The following is an 18800-nucleotide window of genomic DNA, read 5'->3' on the forward strand; positions in this document are numbered from 1 at the left end:
GAATAGTGAGTGCAGCTCTGGAGGATGAGACAGGATGTAACAGCAGAATAGTGAGTGCAGCTCTGGAGGTAGAGACATGATGTAACAGCAGAATAGTGAGTGCAGCTCTGGAGGATGAGACCTGATGTAACAGCAGAATAGTGAGTGCAGCTCTGGAGGATGAGACATGATGTAACAGGAGAATAGTGAGTGCAGCTCTGGAGGATGAGACATGATGTAAAAGCAGAATAGTGAGTGCAGCTCTGGAGGATGAGACATGATGTAACAGCAGAATAGTGAGTGCAGCTCTGGAGGAGAATGAGACATGACGTAACAGCAGAATAGTGAGTGCTGCTCTGGAGGTAGAGACCTGATGTAACAGCAGAATGGTGAGTGCAGCTCTGAAGGTGAGGTGATACATTGTAAGTCAGTATCAGGGAGCACAGTAGTGTCTCAGGTATACAGAGCGGTGCAGCAGTGCTGACTGTGGTCGGTGAGGTATATGGAGGCGTCTTACCTCTCACCTCTTCCGGCAGGAGGAAGTGAAAAAAGAAGGAGGGGGGGGGGGGGGGGGGGGGGTAGGGGCAGACAATAATCTTCAGGAAATAGCATCTATATACGGTTACATCTCTGTATAATCCCTCAGTGTCTATGAACCTACAGAATAAATTGTCAGCTCCTGGGGACGGTGATTGGTGGTGACCTGTGTACAGTGCTGCGGTGTATGTCAGCGCTATATAAAATGTTACATGCTACATATGTGGCTAAGCTCTGTACAATATGATGTCATCAAATGATTTATATAACACAAGATCCCAGCGATCAACCAATGAGCACAGAACAATAATCTGTTATATGCACTTAAAGGGGAAGCGTCTTCAGACAATCACCTATTCTTTCAGCAGTTTGTATGTTAAAAGGGGTTGTTAACCCAAGTTTCTTTTAAATACTTCTATTACAAAATCTTTAGTCTAGCAGTACCTATCAGCTGCTGTATGTCCTACAGGAAGTGGTGTATTCTTGAGAGCAGAAGAGGTTTTCTATGGGGATTTTCTCCTGCTCTGGACAGTTCCTGACATGGACAGAGGTGGCAGCAGAGAGCACTGTGTCAGCCTGGAGAGCACACATCACTTCCTGCAGGACATACAGCAGCTGATAAGTGCTGGAAGACTGGAGATTTTTTAATAGAGATTTGAGACTTGAGATTTTTTTTTCTTTCAGAATATTTTTAGGGTGAAAAACCCCTTTTAAACATGTTTGTTAAGAATGTTTGGTGATTATTTTTTTTTTTGTTCTTATTTTCCATTTTTAGTTAAAAAAACCCTAAGGACTGAATCTAAGCTGAAATGTCCTGTTCTGTCTGTAATGATAAGGAGGAGTCTACAGGAACATGATCTGCACACAATTACAGGAGACACCAGTAGACTGAGAAGACAATAGCTGCCCCTTCCTGAGGCATGACTTTTCCATGGGTCACAGAGGTCACTGAGCATGCTCACAAGTGTGTCCTATACAGAGAGGAAGGTCTGGAGATGTTCATTGTATCTCTATCCACCCGGCTTGCCATAAAGCACCTCACTAAATGCCGCCCCCAGCACAGCACAAAATGGGCAGCCACCGTAGTAAGGTACTAAAAATAATAATTAGAAAATAAAAACAGATTATAAAAAAGTGCAGATAGAAAGAGTCATCTAGAAGACACATTGGGGAAGATGCATCATCTGCGCTGGTTTTCTTATGGGCTGCGCAGAATCTTACGGTTGTTGCACCAGAACTATCATTAGATGGAAGACACATCTAGCGGAAGGTTTAGGCTAAAAGTTCAGCTAAAGGAAGCCACACGTGGGTAGGAGGGGAGGACTGCTGCGCCCGCCATTGCTTGCACAAAAACTGAAAACCCCACCTGATAAATCTCACTAACGGGAAACCACTCCAAGCGTAAAAAACGATCAGCCGGTGCAAACTGCTCAACACCAACGCAAACGCCTATAACTCCAGCGCAATTTTCTATGGCAAGCAAAAAAAGTCAGTAGGAGCCAAAATAATAGTGAGAAACCTGTTGGCGCTATACAAATCAATATTATTATTATTATTTCCTAGCTGAATACTGAAACAATACAAACACAATCAAATACAATCACTGTCTATCACTCACTATCACTAACCCCTATCAGTACCCCTAGTATCCCCATCATTACTTTGGCTTTGGGTATCTCCACCAGGTATGGGGCCAGTCTGTAGCGGCTCAGGATCTGTCGGTCTCTGGGGTTGGGTAGCTCATCCAGATCTGGGGCCAGTCTGTAGCGGCTCAAGATCTCTTGGTCTCTGGGGTTGGGTAGCTCCTCCAGATCTGGGGCCAGTCTGTAGCGGCTAAGGATCTGTCGGTCTCTGGGGTTGGGTATCTCCACCAGATATGGGACCAGTCTGTAGTGATCAGGATCTCTTGGTCTCTGGGGTTGGCTATCTCCTCCAGGTATGGAACCAGTCTGTAGCGGTTCAGGATCTGTCAGTCTCTGGGGTTGGCTATCTCCTCCAGGTATGGAACCAGTCTGTAGCGGTTCAGGATCTGTCAGTCTCTGGGGTTGGGTAGCTCATCCAGAAACGGGGGCAGTCTGTATGTGTTGCACAGCTGTAGTCACTATAGAGTTTCTGTCATGTTATGTGATTCTGTGAACCAATTAGAGATGCTCTTTCCCTCTATCTATCCTCTTTTCTTAACACGCTCTCTTCTCCACCACTCACAGGGACTTTTACACACTGTAGGAGGTAGTCACATGGGGAGAGGAAGTATAGTGCCACTTTAGTAGTAGGTTCTAGAGATGAGCGAACCAGTTCGGCCGGTATGGGATCCGGGTCGGATTTTCCAAAAAGTCCGAGTCCGATCGGATTCTGATTTTTGGAAGTTTTTTTTCTTGCTTTCTAAAATGGCAGACACCATTTTAGAAAGCAGGGAGTGTTCCGGGCGTGAAAAGCGCTTTCCCAAGATGCCCGGAACACATCCAATCAACAGAGATGTTGCACTAGCCCACCCCCTGTGTGATGTCGGTATAGCTTTAAGAGGAGCGGTCACATGACCGCACCACGCAGTCTGCAGAGAAAGAGGAAGGGGACCAGTGCACAGAGCTTGTCAATGACAAAACCCTGTTAATCATTGTGCTGCTGTACGCTGCTGTACTGAGAAGATATTCAACAAACACAAAGACAAAAAGATTATTAGGAAAGCGGAGAGGAGAAACATATAGTGATTGAGAGAGAAAAATAGAGAAGGTGAAAGATAGATAGATTAGGCATAGGAGAGCAAAGGGTGCACAAAACAAAAACGTGCTATACAGATATACAAGTACTCTAGTGGCACCCTTGCGAGAGTGTATATGACATACGTGGTTTCCTGAGACACAAATATATACCTCGTGCATGTCTGTAGAATAAAACTCTAAAAAAAAAAAGTGCTATACAGATATCCAAGTGCTATAGTGGCACCCTTGCGAGAGTGTATATGACATATGTGGTTTCCTGAGGCACAAATATATATCTCTTGTGCACGTCTGTAGAATAAAACTACAAAAAAGTGCTATACAGATATCCAAGTACTATAGTGGCACCCTTGCACAAGTGTATATGACATACGTGGTTTCCTGCATAGACCCTGTAATGGTGAGTTTCCCGCATAGACCCTGTAATGGTGAGTTTCCCGCATAGACCCTGTAATGGTGAGTTTCCTGCATAGACCTTGTAATGGTGAGTTTCCCCCATAGACCCTGTAGTGGTGAGTTTCCTGCATAGACCCTGTAGTGGTGAGTTTCCCCCCATAGACCCTGTAATGGTGAGTTTCCCCCATAGACCCTGTAGTGGTGAGTTTCCTGCATAGACCCTGTAGTGGTGAGTTTCCCCCCATAGACCCTGTAATGGTGAGTTTCCCCCATAGACCCTGTAATGGTAAATTTCCTACATAGACCCTGTAATGGTGAGTTTCCTGCATAGACCCTGTAATGGTGAGTTTCCTGCATAGACCCTGTAATGGTGAGTTTCCTGCATAGACCCTGTAATGGTGAGTTTCCTGCATAGACCCTGTAATGGTGAATTTCCTGCATAGACCCTGTAATGGTGAGTTTCCCCTGATAGACCCTGTAATGGTGAGTTTCCTGCATAGACCCTGTAATGGTGAGTTTCCCCCATAGACCCTGTAGTGGTGAGTTTCCTGCATAGACCCTGTAATGGTGAGTTTCCCCCATAGACCCTGTAATGGTGAATTTCCTACATAGACCCTGTAATGGTGAGTTTCCCCCATAGACCCTGTAATGGTAAATTTCCTACATAGACCCTGTAATGGTGAGTTTCCTGCATAGACCCTGTAATGGTGAGTTTCCTGCATAGACCCTGTAATGGTGAATTTCCTGCATAGACCCTGTAATGGTGAGTTTCCCCTGATAGACCCTGTAATGGTGAGTTTCCCCCATAGACCCTGTAATGGTGAGTTTCCTGCATAGACCCTGTAATAGTGAGTTTCCCCCATAGACCCTGTAATGGTGAGTTTCCTGCATATACCCTGTAATGGTGAGTTTCCCCCATAGACCCTGTAATGGTGAGTTTCCTGCATAGACCCTGTAATGGTGAGTTTCCCGCATAGACCCTGTAATGGTGAGTTTCCTGCATAGACCCTGTAATGGTGAGTTTCCTGCATAGACCATGTAATGGGGAGTTTCCTGCATAGACCCTGTAATGGTGAATTTCCTGCATAGACCCTGTAATGGTGAGTTTCCCCTGATAGACCCTGTAATGGTGAGTTTCCCCCATAGACCCTGTAATGGTGAGTTTCCTGCATAGACCCTGTAATAGTGAGTTTCCCCCATAGACCCTGTAATGGTGAGTTTCCTGCATATACCCTGTAATGGTGAGTTTCCCCCATAGACCCTGTAATGGTGAGTTTCCTGCATAGACCCTGTAATGGTGAGTTTCCCCCATAGACCCTGTAATGGTGAATTTCCTGCATAGACCCTGTAATGGTGAGTTTCCCCTGATAGACCCTGTAATGGTGAGTTTCCCCCATAGACCCTGTAATGGTGAGTTTCCTGCATAGACCCTGTAATAGTGAGTTTCCCCCATAGACCCTGTAATGGTGAATTTCCTGCATAGACCCTGTAATGGTGAGTTTCCCCTGATAGACCCTGTAATGGTGAGTTTCCTGCATAGACCCTGTAATGGTGAGTTTCCCCCATAGACCCTGTAATGGTGAGTTTCCTGCATAGACCCTGTAATAGTGAGTTTCCCCCATAGACCCTGTAATGGTGAGTTTCCTGCATATACCCTGTAATGGTGAGTTTCCCCCATAGACCATGTAATGGTGAGTTTCCTGCATAGACCCTGTAATGGTAAGTTTCCTGCATAGACCCTGTAATGGTGAGTTTCCTGCATAGACCCTGTAATGGTGAGTTTCCTGCATAGACCCTGTAATGGTGAGTTTCCCCTGATAGACCCTGTAATGGTGAGTTTCCTACATAGACCCTGTAATGGTGAGTTTCCCGCATAGACCCTGTAATGGTGAGTTTCCTGCATAGACCCTGTAATGGTGAGTTTCCTGCATAGACCCTGTAATGGTGAGTTTCCTGCATAGACCCTGTAATGGTGAGTTTCCTGCATAGACCCTGTAATGGTGAATTTCCTGCATAGACCCTGTAATGGTGAGTTTCCCCTGATAGACCCTGTAATGGTGAGTTTCCTGCATAGACCCTGTAATGGTGAGTTTCCTGCATAGACCCTGTAATGGTGAGTTTCCCGCATAGACCCTGTAATGGTGAGTTTCCTGCATAGACCCTGTAATGGTGAGTTTTCTGCATAGACCCTGTAATGGTGAGTTTCCTGCATAGACCCTGTAATGGTGAGTTTCCTGCATAGACCCTGTAATGGTGAGTTTCCCGCATAGACCCTGTAATGGTGAGTTTCCCGCATAGACCCTGTAATGGTGAGTTTCCTGCATAGACCATGTAATGGTGAGTTTCCTGCATAGACCCTGTAATGGTGAGTTTCCTGCATAGACCCTGTAATGGTGAATTTCCTGCATAGACCCTGTAATGGTGAGTTTCCCCTGATAGACCCTGTAATGGTGAGTTTCCTGCATAGACCCTGTAATGGTGAGTTTCCTGCATAGACCCTGTAATGGTGAGTTTCCTGCATAGACCCTGTAATGGTGAGTTTCCTGCATAGACCCTGTAATGGTGAGTTTCCTGCATAGGCCCTGTAATGGTGAGTTTCCCGTATAGACCCTGTAATGGTGAGTTTCCCGCATAGACCCTGTAATGGTGAGTTTCCTGCATAGACCCTGTAATGGTGAGTTTCCCCCATAGACCCTGTAATGGTGAGTTTCCTGCATAGACCCTGTAATGGTGAGTTTCCTGCATAGGCCCTGTAATGGTGAGTTTCCCGTATAGACCCTGTAATGGTGAGTTTCCCGCATAGACCCTGTAATGGTGAGTTTCCTGCATAGACCCTGTAATGGTGAGTTTCCCCCATAGACCCTGTAATGGTGAGTTTCCTGCATAGACCCTGTAATGGTGAGTTTCCCCCATAGACCCTGTAATGGTGAGTTCCCTGCATAGACCCTGTAATGGTGAATTTCCTGCATAGACCCTGTAATGGTGAGTTTCCTGCATAAACCCTGTAACGGTGAATATTGAAGTCTAAAAAAAAAATTATCTTTTCAATATCTCAAAAGTCAATGATGTTACTGACATGTAGAGCCCTAAATTCAACCAAATACACTACCCCCGTATCATATAGAAGCTTTAAACTATGAAATCTGAAGAAATCCAAAATCCGGTTGGACCGAACTTTTTTAAAAAATCCGGAAGTCCGGTCGGAACAAACTTTTGAAAAGTTTGCTCATCTCTAGTAGTTTCCCTTTGATTCTCCGAGGAGTAGGACACACACAGATCAGGCATCCCTGCTTAATTTGGCCAGGACCTCGCTCTGGACAGACCAGATTTGACAGTGGATAGACACACGTATGGAGAACGCAGAGACTTTCATCTTCCAAGCTATACTTACAGACACTATGCCCAACCCCCCTGAGAACCCCTCTTAAAAGAGCAGGGCAGTATATCCTAGAAAGAGGAACTGACTCGGATAGAGCAAAGCAGCCGTAACCAAGGCCTACGTACTTGAAGCGCAGGTGAAACCGGGACATGCTCGGATACTTAGCTACAGTCAAGTAACCAAGGCTGGGGCTTGTGTCACCCTCGTAGGATGGGTAACCTGACACTGCAGGGCAGAAGGTGGTAATAGCGACATTTAGGTCGAAACACGGGCAAGTATGCTCTTCTATTCAAGTATCTTCCAAGTATTCTTCTCACCAGTTCAAGCAGAGCACATTACTAAACTGGGTTGGGACTCTCCAGATAAACTTCTCTCTACTCTTCTGAACTCTTCTACTCAGCACTCAACTAAACCAGCACTGCTTCTCTTTCTCAGCACGTCAGCATCTCAGCACAGATTCAGCAAACTCAAGTCTGTATCTCAGAAGTCACTTGTTACACCACTATCCTGTATCATAAGAGACTTTCAGTAAAAATCACTTTATTTATTCTACTGGGACTCAGTGATAATTGCAGCAGCACCTATATACACAGGCTCCATCATCCTTGGGTCATTCTCCACTTTCTGTGGGTGTCGGTACCAACAGTGGGTGGGTCATCTTCCCACTTTGGACCACTGTGATAGGAGCCCAAGGGACCCATCACAACCCTGCAGCCACCACATCCTAATTGGCTGAGCTACAGTATATTCCAACCACCGACATAACGTTATTACGGCGGTTGGGCACCAAAACGGATGCCAAACAACAACACGGACACCACATTAGTAATGGTAGATGCCGGGGCTGCTGCTATGTAGATGGGCCTGAAATGATAGAGCCCTCTTCTGGACAGCGACGTATAGTGGGAACCTACCCAGTTCTGCTCCAGGTGACTTGGAGAAGACTTGGACCAGTCTGGGTATATGTCCAGACCCTAGACCTGGACCCTTCTCACTGCCATACAGAAGGATTGGGCTGAACAAGAATTTAAGCCAGGCTCTCACTGGTGGTTTGAGATGTTAGAGACAACTTCTAATGGCCTAGAAGGTTCTTCACGCCTTGTCCTTTAGTGTCTCCATGGCTTGTGTGAAGCTCACAGACTGGCTGATCTCTAGACCCAAGTACAGTAGGTGTATCTGTCAGTTTATATAAATGGAAAGTTTTTGTAGCAGGAAGGATGGATGCCCAACTGGTTTCTGCTTTCTCCCTGTAGAATGTTGGCTTCCCCACAGAATCTCAGCTGCTCCCATCAATCTCAGTCCATGATACACAGGTATTAACCCATAGCTGCACCAGGACGTTACTGAACGTCCTGGTGCCGCTATGGGAGTTCAGAGGGGGGGCCGCGCGGCGACCCCCTCTGAACTGCCGCAATCCCGGGTGGCTCATGTAGCCCCGGATCACGGCTATTAGCGGGCATGGTCCGATCGCCGTGCCCACTAATTAAGTACTTAGAAGCAGCTGTCAAAGTTGACAGCTGCTTCTTAATACTCAGTATTTGCCATCCCTGGTGGTCTAGTGGGGGGATCGCAACACCCCCCCCCCCCCCCCCCGCGGAGCAATTGCGGGAGGGGGGGCGATCCCCGACTCCATCCCGGGCCGGGGTCTTGATCCTGGCTCGGCATTCTATTGCTTTCGGCTGCAGCAGCCAAAAGCAATAGAACACTGATCTCATGGATTCATGCAGTATAACTATACTGCATGGATCTCTATGAGAGATCAGAGTGCATATACTAGAAGTCCCCCAGGGGGAATAACCCTAACCCCAGGGGAGAATAACCCTAATCCCAGGGGGGGGAATAACCCTAACCCCGGGGGGGGGGAATAACCCTAACCCCAGGGGGAAATAACCCTAATCCCAGGGGGGGAATAACCCTAATCCCAGGGGGGGAATAACCCTAACCCCGGGGGGGAATAACCCTAATCCCAGGGGGGGAATAACCCTAATCCCAGGGGGGGAATAACCCTAATCCCAGGGGGGGAATAACCCTAACCCCAGGGGGGAATAACCCTAACCCCAGGGGGGAATAACCCTAACCCCAGGGGGGAATAACCCTAACCCCAGTGGGGAATAACCCTAACCCCAGGGGGGAATAACCCTAACCCCAGTGGGGAATAACCCTAACCCCAGGGGGGAATAACCCTAACCCCAGGGGGGGGAATAACCCTAATCCCAGGGGGGGAATAACCCTAACCCCAGGGGGGAATAACCCTAACCCCAGGGGGGAATAACCCTAACCCCAGGGGGGAATAACCCTAACCCCAGGGGGGAATAACCCTAATCCCAGGGGGGGAATAACCCTAATCCCAGGGGGGGAATAACCCTAATCCCAGAGGGGGAATAACCCTAACCCCAGTGGGGAATAACCCTAACCCCAGGGGGGGAATAACCCTAATCCCAGTGGGGAAATAACCCTAACCCCAGGGGGGAATAACCCTAACCCCAGGGGGGCTTCTAGTATATGTGTAAAGTAAAAGGAAAATGTATTTTTAATAACACAAAACCCCCTCCCCTAATAAAAGTCTGAATCACCCCCCTTTCACCATTTTATTAATAAAAGTAAATAAATAAATAAATACTAACAATTCCTTCCTTATTATCTATTCAGTCTCCTTCCCCCAGTTCTCAACTGCTGCTTTTTGCTGAAGAGATAAAACTCTGTGGGTAAGCCCTTCTCTCTGTGTCCCCCTCCTCCCTTCTCCCATCTGAGACGGCTGATATAACCAAGTCCCTGGCAGGCTGTATCTGCAACATTGTAGCTTCTTTGTAATGCTGGGAGGGTTATTCTGAGGTGAAGTTGCTGATACACTCACTGTGAATAATCCTCCCAGCACTACAAAGAAGCTACAATGTTGCAGATACAGACTGCCAGGAACTTGTTTACATCAGATTTTTGTGTCTTCAGCTGAAAACAGCAGCTGAGAACTGGGGGAAGGAGACTGAATATATAATAACAAGTATGGAAGGAATTGTTAGTCTCACCATGGGCAGCAACATATCAAAAGTTAAGTTTGTGTGGAATACCCCTTTAAGGCCAAAAACAGTCTGGTCCTTAAAGAGCTAAATAACATCATTCTCTCTCTTCTCTCCCCCTGTCTCCTCTCCCTCTCTGTCTCCCCCCTCTTCCTTTCTTTCCCTCTTTCTCTCCGGCTGTCTCTCCCCCCTCTCTCTCTCTCTTTCTCTCTCTCTCTCACTCTCTCTGTCTCTCTCTATAGAAACATAGAAGATTGTTGGCAGAAAGCGACCACTGGGTCCATCTAGTCTGGGTCCACCGGGTCCTTTGAGTATTTCCATGTCAGTAATGTTACCTCTTTCTCCTCCGATTACAGCCGCTGTGACAGTCGCACATTAACCCCTTGTCTCCTGCAGACTGGCTGAGCTGGGATAGTGAAAGTGAAAGCAGCGAAGAGGTGAGGAGGAGGAGCGGGCGGACCTCACCCTTCCTGTAGGGCGAGACCTGATCCTGACACGTCCTTATCCCCTCACAGCACCCCAACATCTTATACTACAGACTGTCACCCCCAAATCCAAAGCCTATAACAGCAGCAACATGAGAAGGCTGATAACTGAGAACAATAGACTACCCCCCCCCAGCCTGACATGGCTGATACCAGAGAGTAATAGTGTATATACCTGTCCTACACTCCCCCACCCCCAGCCTGACATGGCTGACACCAGAGAGTAATAGATTGTATATACCTGTCCTACCCCACCCCAGCCTGACATGGCTGATACCAGAGAGTAATAGTGTATATACCTGTCCTACAGCCCCCCCTCAGCCTGACATGGCTGATACCAGGGAGTAATAGATTGTATATACCTGTCCTACAGTCACCTCCCCCCCCCCAGCCTGACATGGCTGATACCAGAGAGTAATAGATTGTATATACCTGTCCTACAGTCACCACCCCCCCCAGCCTGACATGGCTAATACCAGAGAGTAATAGATTGTATACACCTGTCCTACAGTCACCTCCCCCCCCCCCAGCCTGACATGGCTGATACCAGAGAGTAATAGATTGTATATACCTGTCCCCCCCCCCAGCCTGACATGGCGGATACCAGAGAGTAATAGATTGTATATACCTGTCCCCCCCCCCCCCAGCCTGACATGGCTAATACCAGAGAGTAATAGATTGTATATACCTGTCCTACAGTCACCCCTCCAGCCTGACATGGCTGATACCAGAGAGTAATAGATTGTATATACCTGTCCTACAGTCACCTCCCCCCCCAGCCTGACATGGCTGATACCAGAGAGTAATAGATTGTATATACCTGTCCTACAGTCACCTCCCCCCCCCCAGCCTGACATGGCTGATACCAGAGAGTATTAGATTGTATATACCTGTCCTACAGTCACCTCCCCCCCCCCCTCCAGCCTGACATGGCTGATACCAGAGAGTAATAGATTGTATATACCTGTCCTACAGTCACCTCCCCCCCCCCAGCCTGACATGGCTGATACCAGAGAGTGATAGATTGTATATACCTGTCCTACAGTCACCTCCCCCCCCCCAGCCTGACATGGCTGATACCAGAGAGTAATAGATTGTATATACCTGTCCTACAGTCACCCCACCCCCCCAGCCTGATATGGCTGATACCAGAGAGTGATAGATTGTATATACCTGTCCTACAGTCACCTCCCCCCCCCCCAGCCTGACATGGCTGATACCAGAGAGTAATAGTGTATATACCTGTCCTACAGTCACCTCCCCCCCCCCAGCCTGACATGGCTGATACCAGAGAGTAATAGATTGTATATACCTGTCCTACACCCCCCCCCCAGCCTGACATGGCTGATACCACAGAGTAATAGATTGTATATACCTGTCCTACAGTCACCTCCCCCCCCCCCCAGCCTGACATGGCTGATACCAGAGAGTAATAGATTGTATATACCTCTCCTACAGTCACCCCACCCCCCCAGCCTGATATGGCTGATACCAGAGAGTGATAGATTGTATATACCTGTCCTACAGTCACCTCCCCCCCCCCCCCCCCAGCCTGACATGGCTGATACCAGAGAGTAATAGATTGTATATACCTGTCCTACAGTCACCTCCCCCCCCCCAGCCTGACATGGCTGATACCAGAGAGTAATAGTGTATATACCTGTCCTACAGTCACCACCCCCCCCCCCAGCCTGACATGGCTGATACCAGAGAGTAATAGATTGTATATACCTGTCCTACAGTCACCCCACCCCCCCAGCCTGACATGGCTGATACCAGAGAGCAATAGATTGTATATACCTGTCCTCCCCCCCCCCCCCAGCCTGACATGGCTGATACCAGAGAGTAATAGATTGTATATACCTGTCCTACAGTCACCCCCCTCCCCCCAGCCTGACATGGCTGATACCAGAGAGTAATAGATTGTATATACCTGTCCTACAGCCACCTCCCCCCCCCCAGCCTGACATGGCTGACACCAGAGAGTAATAGATTGTATATACCTGTCCTACACCCCCCCCAGCCTGACATGGCTGACACCAGAGAGTAATAGATTGTATATAACTGTCCTACAGTCACCTCCCCCAGCCTGACATGGCTGATACCAGAGAGTAATAGTGTATATACCTGTCCTACAGTCACCCCACCCCCCCAGCCTGATATGGCTGATACCAGAGAGTGATAGATTGTATATACCTGTCCTACAGTCACCTCCCCCCCCCCAGCCTGACATGGCTGATACCAGAGAGTAATAGTGTATATACCTGTCCTACAGTCACCTCCCCCCCCCAGCCTGACATGGCTGATACCAGAGAGTAATAGATTGTATATACCTGTCCTACACCCCCCCCCCCAGCCTGACATGGCTGATACCACAGAGTAATAGATTGTATATACCTGTCCTACAGTCACCTCCCCCCCCCCCCCAGCCTGACATGGCTGATACCAGAGAGTAATAGATTGTATATACCTCTCCTACAGTCACCCCACCCCCCCAGCCTGATATGGCTGATACCAGAGAGTGATAGATTGTATATACCTGTCCTACAGTCACCTCCCCCCCCCCCCCCAGCCTGACATGGCTGATACCAGAGAGTAATAGATTGTATATACCTGTCCTACAGTCACCTCCCCCCCCCCAGCCTGACATGGCTGATACCAGAGAGTAATAGTGTATATACCTGTCCTACAGTCATCCCCCCACCCCCCCCCCCCCCCCCGTCATGGCTGATACCAGAGAGTAATAGATTGTATATAGCTGTCCTACACCCCCCCCCCCCAGCGTGACATGGCTGATACCAGAGAGTAATAGTGTATATACCTGTCCTACAGTCACCACCCCCCCCCCCCAGCCTGACATGGCTGATACCAGAGAGTAATAGATTGTATATACCTGTCCTACAGTCACCCCACCCCCCCAGCCTGACATGGCTGATACCAGAGAGCAATAGATTGTATATACCTGTCCTCCCCCCCCCCCCCAGCCTGACATGGCTGATACCAGAGAGTAATAGATTGTATATACCTGTCCTACAGTCACCCCCCTCCCCCCAGCCTGACATGGCTGATACCAGAGAGTAATAGATTGTATATACCTGTCCTACAGCCACCTCCCCCCCCCCCAGCCTGACATGGCTGACACCAGAGAGTAATAGATTGTATATACCTGTCCTACACCCCCCCCAGCCTGACATGGCTGACACCAGAGAGTAATAGATTGTATATACCTGTCCTACAGTCACCTCCCCCAGCCTGACATGGCTGATACCAGAGAGTAATAGTGTAACTCTTTTATTTTATATAAAAAAAATACAAAACATAACCCGGCATATCGGCCATAACAATAAATCATAAACAAATGAAATAACAGAAATATAAACAATTCGTAACAAAATAGAACAGCCTATTCCGGCATATACAGATCCCATATACATAATATACATATAACCCTGTCTGGTCCAGGACACCATACAGTCACCTCTACACACATTATATACAGCCACATATATATACACATTATATACAACCACATAAAAATAACCCCCCCAAAAAAATAACCAAATAAGCAACAATATTCCACAAAACAGTCCAGCAATCTCCATAACCGACTGCATAAAACCAAGACAGGAAATGAAAATAATAAAATAACCAAACTCAACTTTTTTTTTAAGATATAATCATAATATAATACCCCCCCCCCCCCCCACCACCACCACCTCCCGGAACCCTCTGTATTAACAAATATAACTATAATACAATACAACAAAGCCCCTGCCCCCCAACCACCCATACCCCTCTGTACCAACAAATATACAACTATAATACAATACAACAAAGCCCCCGCCCCCCCCACCTCCCATACCCCTCAATACCCACATATATACAACTATAATATACTACAGCCCCCGCCCCCCCACCTCCCATACCCCTCTATACCCACATATATACAACTATAATACAATACAACAAAGCCCCTGCCCCCCAACCACCCATACCCCTCTGTACCAACAAATATACAACTATAATACAATACAACAAAGCCCCCGCCCCCCACCTCCCATACCCCTCTGTACCCACATATATACAACTATAATATACTACAGCCCCCGCCCCCCCACCTCCCATACCCCTCTATACCCACATATATACAACTATAATACAATACAACAAAGCCCCTGCCCCCCAACCACCCATACCCCTCTGTACCAACAAATATACAACTATAATACAATACAACAAAGCCCCCGCCCCCCCACCTCCCATACCCCTCTGTACCCACATATATACAACTATAATATACTACAGCCCCCGCCCCCCCACCTCCCATACCCCTCTATACCCACATATATACAACTATGATACAATATACCCTACATCATAACCCCCCAACCTCCATACTTTACATATCCCCAACACCATAGGCCACCCAGCAAACCCTCAGGGCTCAGGTTCGATGTCTGTAAGCCATCTACATCCTATCCATCACAAAAACAAAACAAAAATCTAAGGTGATAGCGTCAGCCCCTCACCAGGAAAGAGACTACTCGGCTAAGGCACCTTAAAGGAAATCCCCCTCCAAAGGGTCGATGCCTTAGATGCCCCCAACCTTTCATACTCCAAGGAGCGCACCTTCACCAGGTCACCGAGCGTGTTCCTACAAACCTCATCCGCAGGGAGGATTTTCTGTCTAGTCGAAACTAAACACCGAGCGTGCCACGTGTGATACCTGACCACTACACTGACTAAGAATAAAGTGCAGCGGTCCCTACCGCCCAGGTCTTTGAACGTTCCATAGGTCCACTCAGCATAGGAAAGGGCAGCCAGCCTCGGCCAGCCGATGGAAACGCCCACCCTTTGATATACCTCTATATTAAAAGGACAATGAAGCAGGAAATGATCCATATTCTCTAACGCTCCCCCACACTCCTCCCGGGGACACCCCTTCTCGTCAGAGTTCCTGTACTTCAGATTGTCCTTCACATATAGCCTACCATGGAAGCCGCGCCAGGTCAAATCCCAAAACTTTAGGGGGATCCTAGGTGAATTTAAAAGAGACAACCCAACCCCCTGATCCCCACCTGGGCAATCCTTGAGGGCCAGTGGTTTCTGGAAATGGCTCAGTAAGACCCTCTTATCAAGGATTCTCCTCGGGAGAGTTCTCACCTCCCACATTCCCAGCCCCCACCGCCTGATGACCTTCAGAACCAGTGCAGCATAAGTCGGGAGATGCCCGTGTGGCGTGCGAAGATCCTTCACTCGACCGCCTATCTCCCATTCCTGGAAGAAAGGCTGAAACCATTTCCTGCAAGAGACTACCCACGGAGGAGCCCTCTCTTTCCAGAGGTTCGCAACATTAGTCTTTAAAAAGGTGTTTACTAAAAACACCACCGGGTTGACCATACCCAACCCGCCTAGTCTCCTCGTGCGGTAAGTCACCTCCCTCTTAACTAGGTTAAGCCTGTTCCCCCACAACATTAGGAAGAACAGACCGTAGACCCGCGTCCAGAGGGGTTCCGGCAAAAGGCTCACACTGCCCAAGTAGATTAACAACGGGAGCAAGAAAGACTTTATCAAGAAGACCCTTTCCCTAAAGGTCAAAGACCAACCTTTCCACTGTTCCACTCTTATGGAGACATCTTCCAGTCTGCTCTCCCAATTTCGTGTGGGGTAATCCCCGGGACCAAATTCGATGCCCAGAATTTTTGCAGATTCTTGGGGCACAGGGAGGGTGTCCGGGAGACAAAACTCAGGGTCTCCCCCTCCCAACCAAAGACTTTTGCACTTGTCACGGTTGATTTTAGACCCCGATGCCTCCGAGTAGCAATCCACCTCTGACATCACCCATTCCGCCTCCCCCTGGGAAGAGACAAAAATGGAGACATCATCGGCGTACGCCACTACCCTCAAGGCAGAGTCCGGCACCGCCAGGTCCATCCTCACCCCCGCCAACGGTCCACCATCTATCCTTTGGAGGAAGGGGTCGATGGCGAACGCATAAAGCAGAGGGCTTAAAGGACAGCCCTGACGTACACCAGACTCCACCGCAAAAGGGCGGCCCACCCAACCGTTCACCAACGGAAAAGTCTCAGCCCCCGCGTACAATGTTCTCAGCCAATCCACGAACCTCCCCGGCAGACCGTATTTCAAAAGAGTAGACCAGAGGTACTCGTGATCAACCCGATCAAAAGCCTTAGCTTGGTCCAAGGACAGTAGAAACCCCCTCCAGTGACCAGCCCTACCCTGCTCCACGGCCTCGCGGACACCGAGCACAGCACTAAAAGTGCTACGACCGGGAACAGAGCAGTGCTGGGCCCCCGAAAGGAGCTGGGGTGCAAACTTCACCAACCTGTTGAATAGCACTTTTGCCAGGATCTTTCTGTCCACATTAAGAAGCGCTATGGGACGCCAATTCTCAATGTGGGACGGGTCTTTACCCTTTGACAGGATGATCAGAGCCGACCTCCTCATCGACCTCGGCAGAGTGCCCGAGGAGAGAGACTCATTTATTACCTCAGTCAAGAGGGGAACCAAAGCGTCCTTAAAGGTCTTATAAAATTCGGACGTTAAGCCATCCGGCCCTGGTGACTTTTTGAGGGCGAGCCTCTCAATCGCCAGCCTGACTTCCTCTTCTCTGATCTTCTCTGTCAAAACATTAAGAGAGGGGTCTACTCCTGAGCGGGAAATGGCATCAGCCAGGAAAGCCGACGTCCTGCCTCGATCGAGATCCCTCTTCCCCAAGAGATGCGAGTAGAAAGCTCTGATGACCTCCAAGATCCCTGATCTGGACTTGTTCAGAGATCCTGTACTATCGACCAGGCCTGACACAAACTTACAATCCACTGACATCTTACAGCTTCGACAAGGGTCGGGCGAGCGGTACTTCCCGAAATCCCTCTCGAAAACCAAAGATGTGTGTCTATCGTACTGGCACGTCTTCAGCAAAGACTTCACTCTGGAGATCTCCTCTCTGTCACCTCCATTCGAGACAAGGACCTCGAGTTTCCTCCTTAGTGCCTGATATAGGCGATCCCTATTCAGACTCCTAAAGTTCGCGGTCTGGCGGAAGAATTTCGCCACCCGTTTTTTGAACATCTCCCACCACTCTGACTTAGTGCTGCATAAGTCCAGCAATGGTACCTGGCTCTGCAGAAACTCCTCAAAGGATTGTCTGATTTCCTTGACTTCCAGGAGAGACGAATTCAGCTTCCACAATCCCCTTCCCATCCTGGGGGTCTCTGAAACATTCAAAGAAAACATAATCAAACAGTGATCGGAGAATTCTACCTCCACCACCTGTAAAGGTGAAGAGACAGCCTCCTCCTTAACAAAAAACCTATCTATCCTAGACCTGACCTCTCTACCCCTAAAATAGGTGAACCCACTGTGGTCTGGAGTATGTCGGATGTGGACATCCACCAGACGAGTCTCACTGGCTATGCTGTTCAGAGCGGCGCTATCATAACCTAGCCGATCTCTGGAGCCTCCTCTATCTCGGGACCTTGTTACAGCATTAAAGTCCCCTCCAAAGATGACCTGCCGGCTAGTAAAAAGTAGAGGCTTAATCCTCATAAAGAGACTTTTGCGGTCCCATTTAGTCTGTGGACCGTAGATGTTTATGAGGCGCAGCTCTTGTCCCTTCATGAGGACGTCTAATACCAGACATCTCCCCATTTCTAGCTCGATTACGCGTCTGCATTCAACCTGTGCGGTATTAAAAAGAACCGCCACCCCGCTATACGGCTCGGCCGCAAGAGACCAGTGAGAGGGGCCATGCCTCCACTCACGCTTCGCCTTATGTATAGTTGCTAGATCTGTAAGTCTGGTCTCTTGCAAAAAGAAAATGTCGGCCTGTATTCGACCGAGAAAATCAAAGGCCATAAATCTTGCCGTATCTGACTTTATGCTGGCGACGTTAATACTCGCCAGAGTCAACGGGGAGGGTGCCGCCATCATGGGTGATCAAGCTTGACAGCCCTCTTTTTCCCTCCCCCTTCCTTGTGCTTAATGTCTTCATCAGACTTTCCTTCCTTTCCCCTTTTCAAGCACACAGACACATCCATATTTACAGGGCGTGATTCCTCCTCCACACAAGTCACACTCTGCACCCCACATGGTCCTGAGACAGGTCCTCCCCCCGTTACCTGAGAGGAAGACCTGACACCCCTCAGAGACCTCACTTCAGACACCGGCACCGACTCCCCAGCCCCCTCATCAGAGGAGGAAATATCCCTGAGGGCCCGATACCGGTTAGGGCAGCCCACCAGAGGGGAGCCAGTAGGTTCTTCCGCCGGTA

The 18800-nt window shown here is 48.6% G+C and overlaps 1 protein-coding gene across 3 annotated transcripts in view; it reads right to left on the reverse strand.

The window, feature by feature from the left end:
* The window catches only part of LOC138801664 (uncharacterized), a 67506-nt gene that overhangs the window by 13269 nt on the left and 35437 nt on the right, over window positions 1-18800 (reverse strand). For 2 of the 3 annotated variants that reach the window (XM_069984709.1, XM_069984707.1), the window contains exon 1: window positions 10358-10454. The exons of the other annotated variant lie outside the window; for it this stretch is intronic. The gene's annotated coding sequence lies outside the window, so the exon portion shown is untranslated. Of the gene's footprint in view, window positions 1-10357; window positions 10455-18800 lie in introns of those variants that run through there. 3 annotated transcript variants of the gene reach the window in all.

This window comes from Dendropsophus ebraccatus, chromosome 9 (assembly GCF_027789765.1).
Source record: "Dendropsophus ebraccatus isolate aDenEbr1 chromosome 9, aDenEbr1.pat, whole genome shotgun sequence".
In the NCBI taxonomy this organism is placed as follows: Eukaryota; Metazoa; Chordata; class Amphibia; order Anura; family Hylidae; genus Dendropsophus; species Dendropsophus ebraccatus.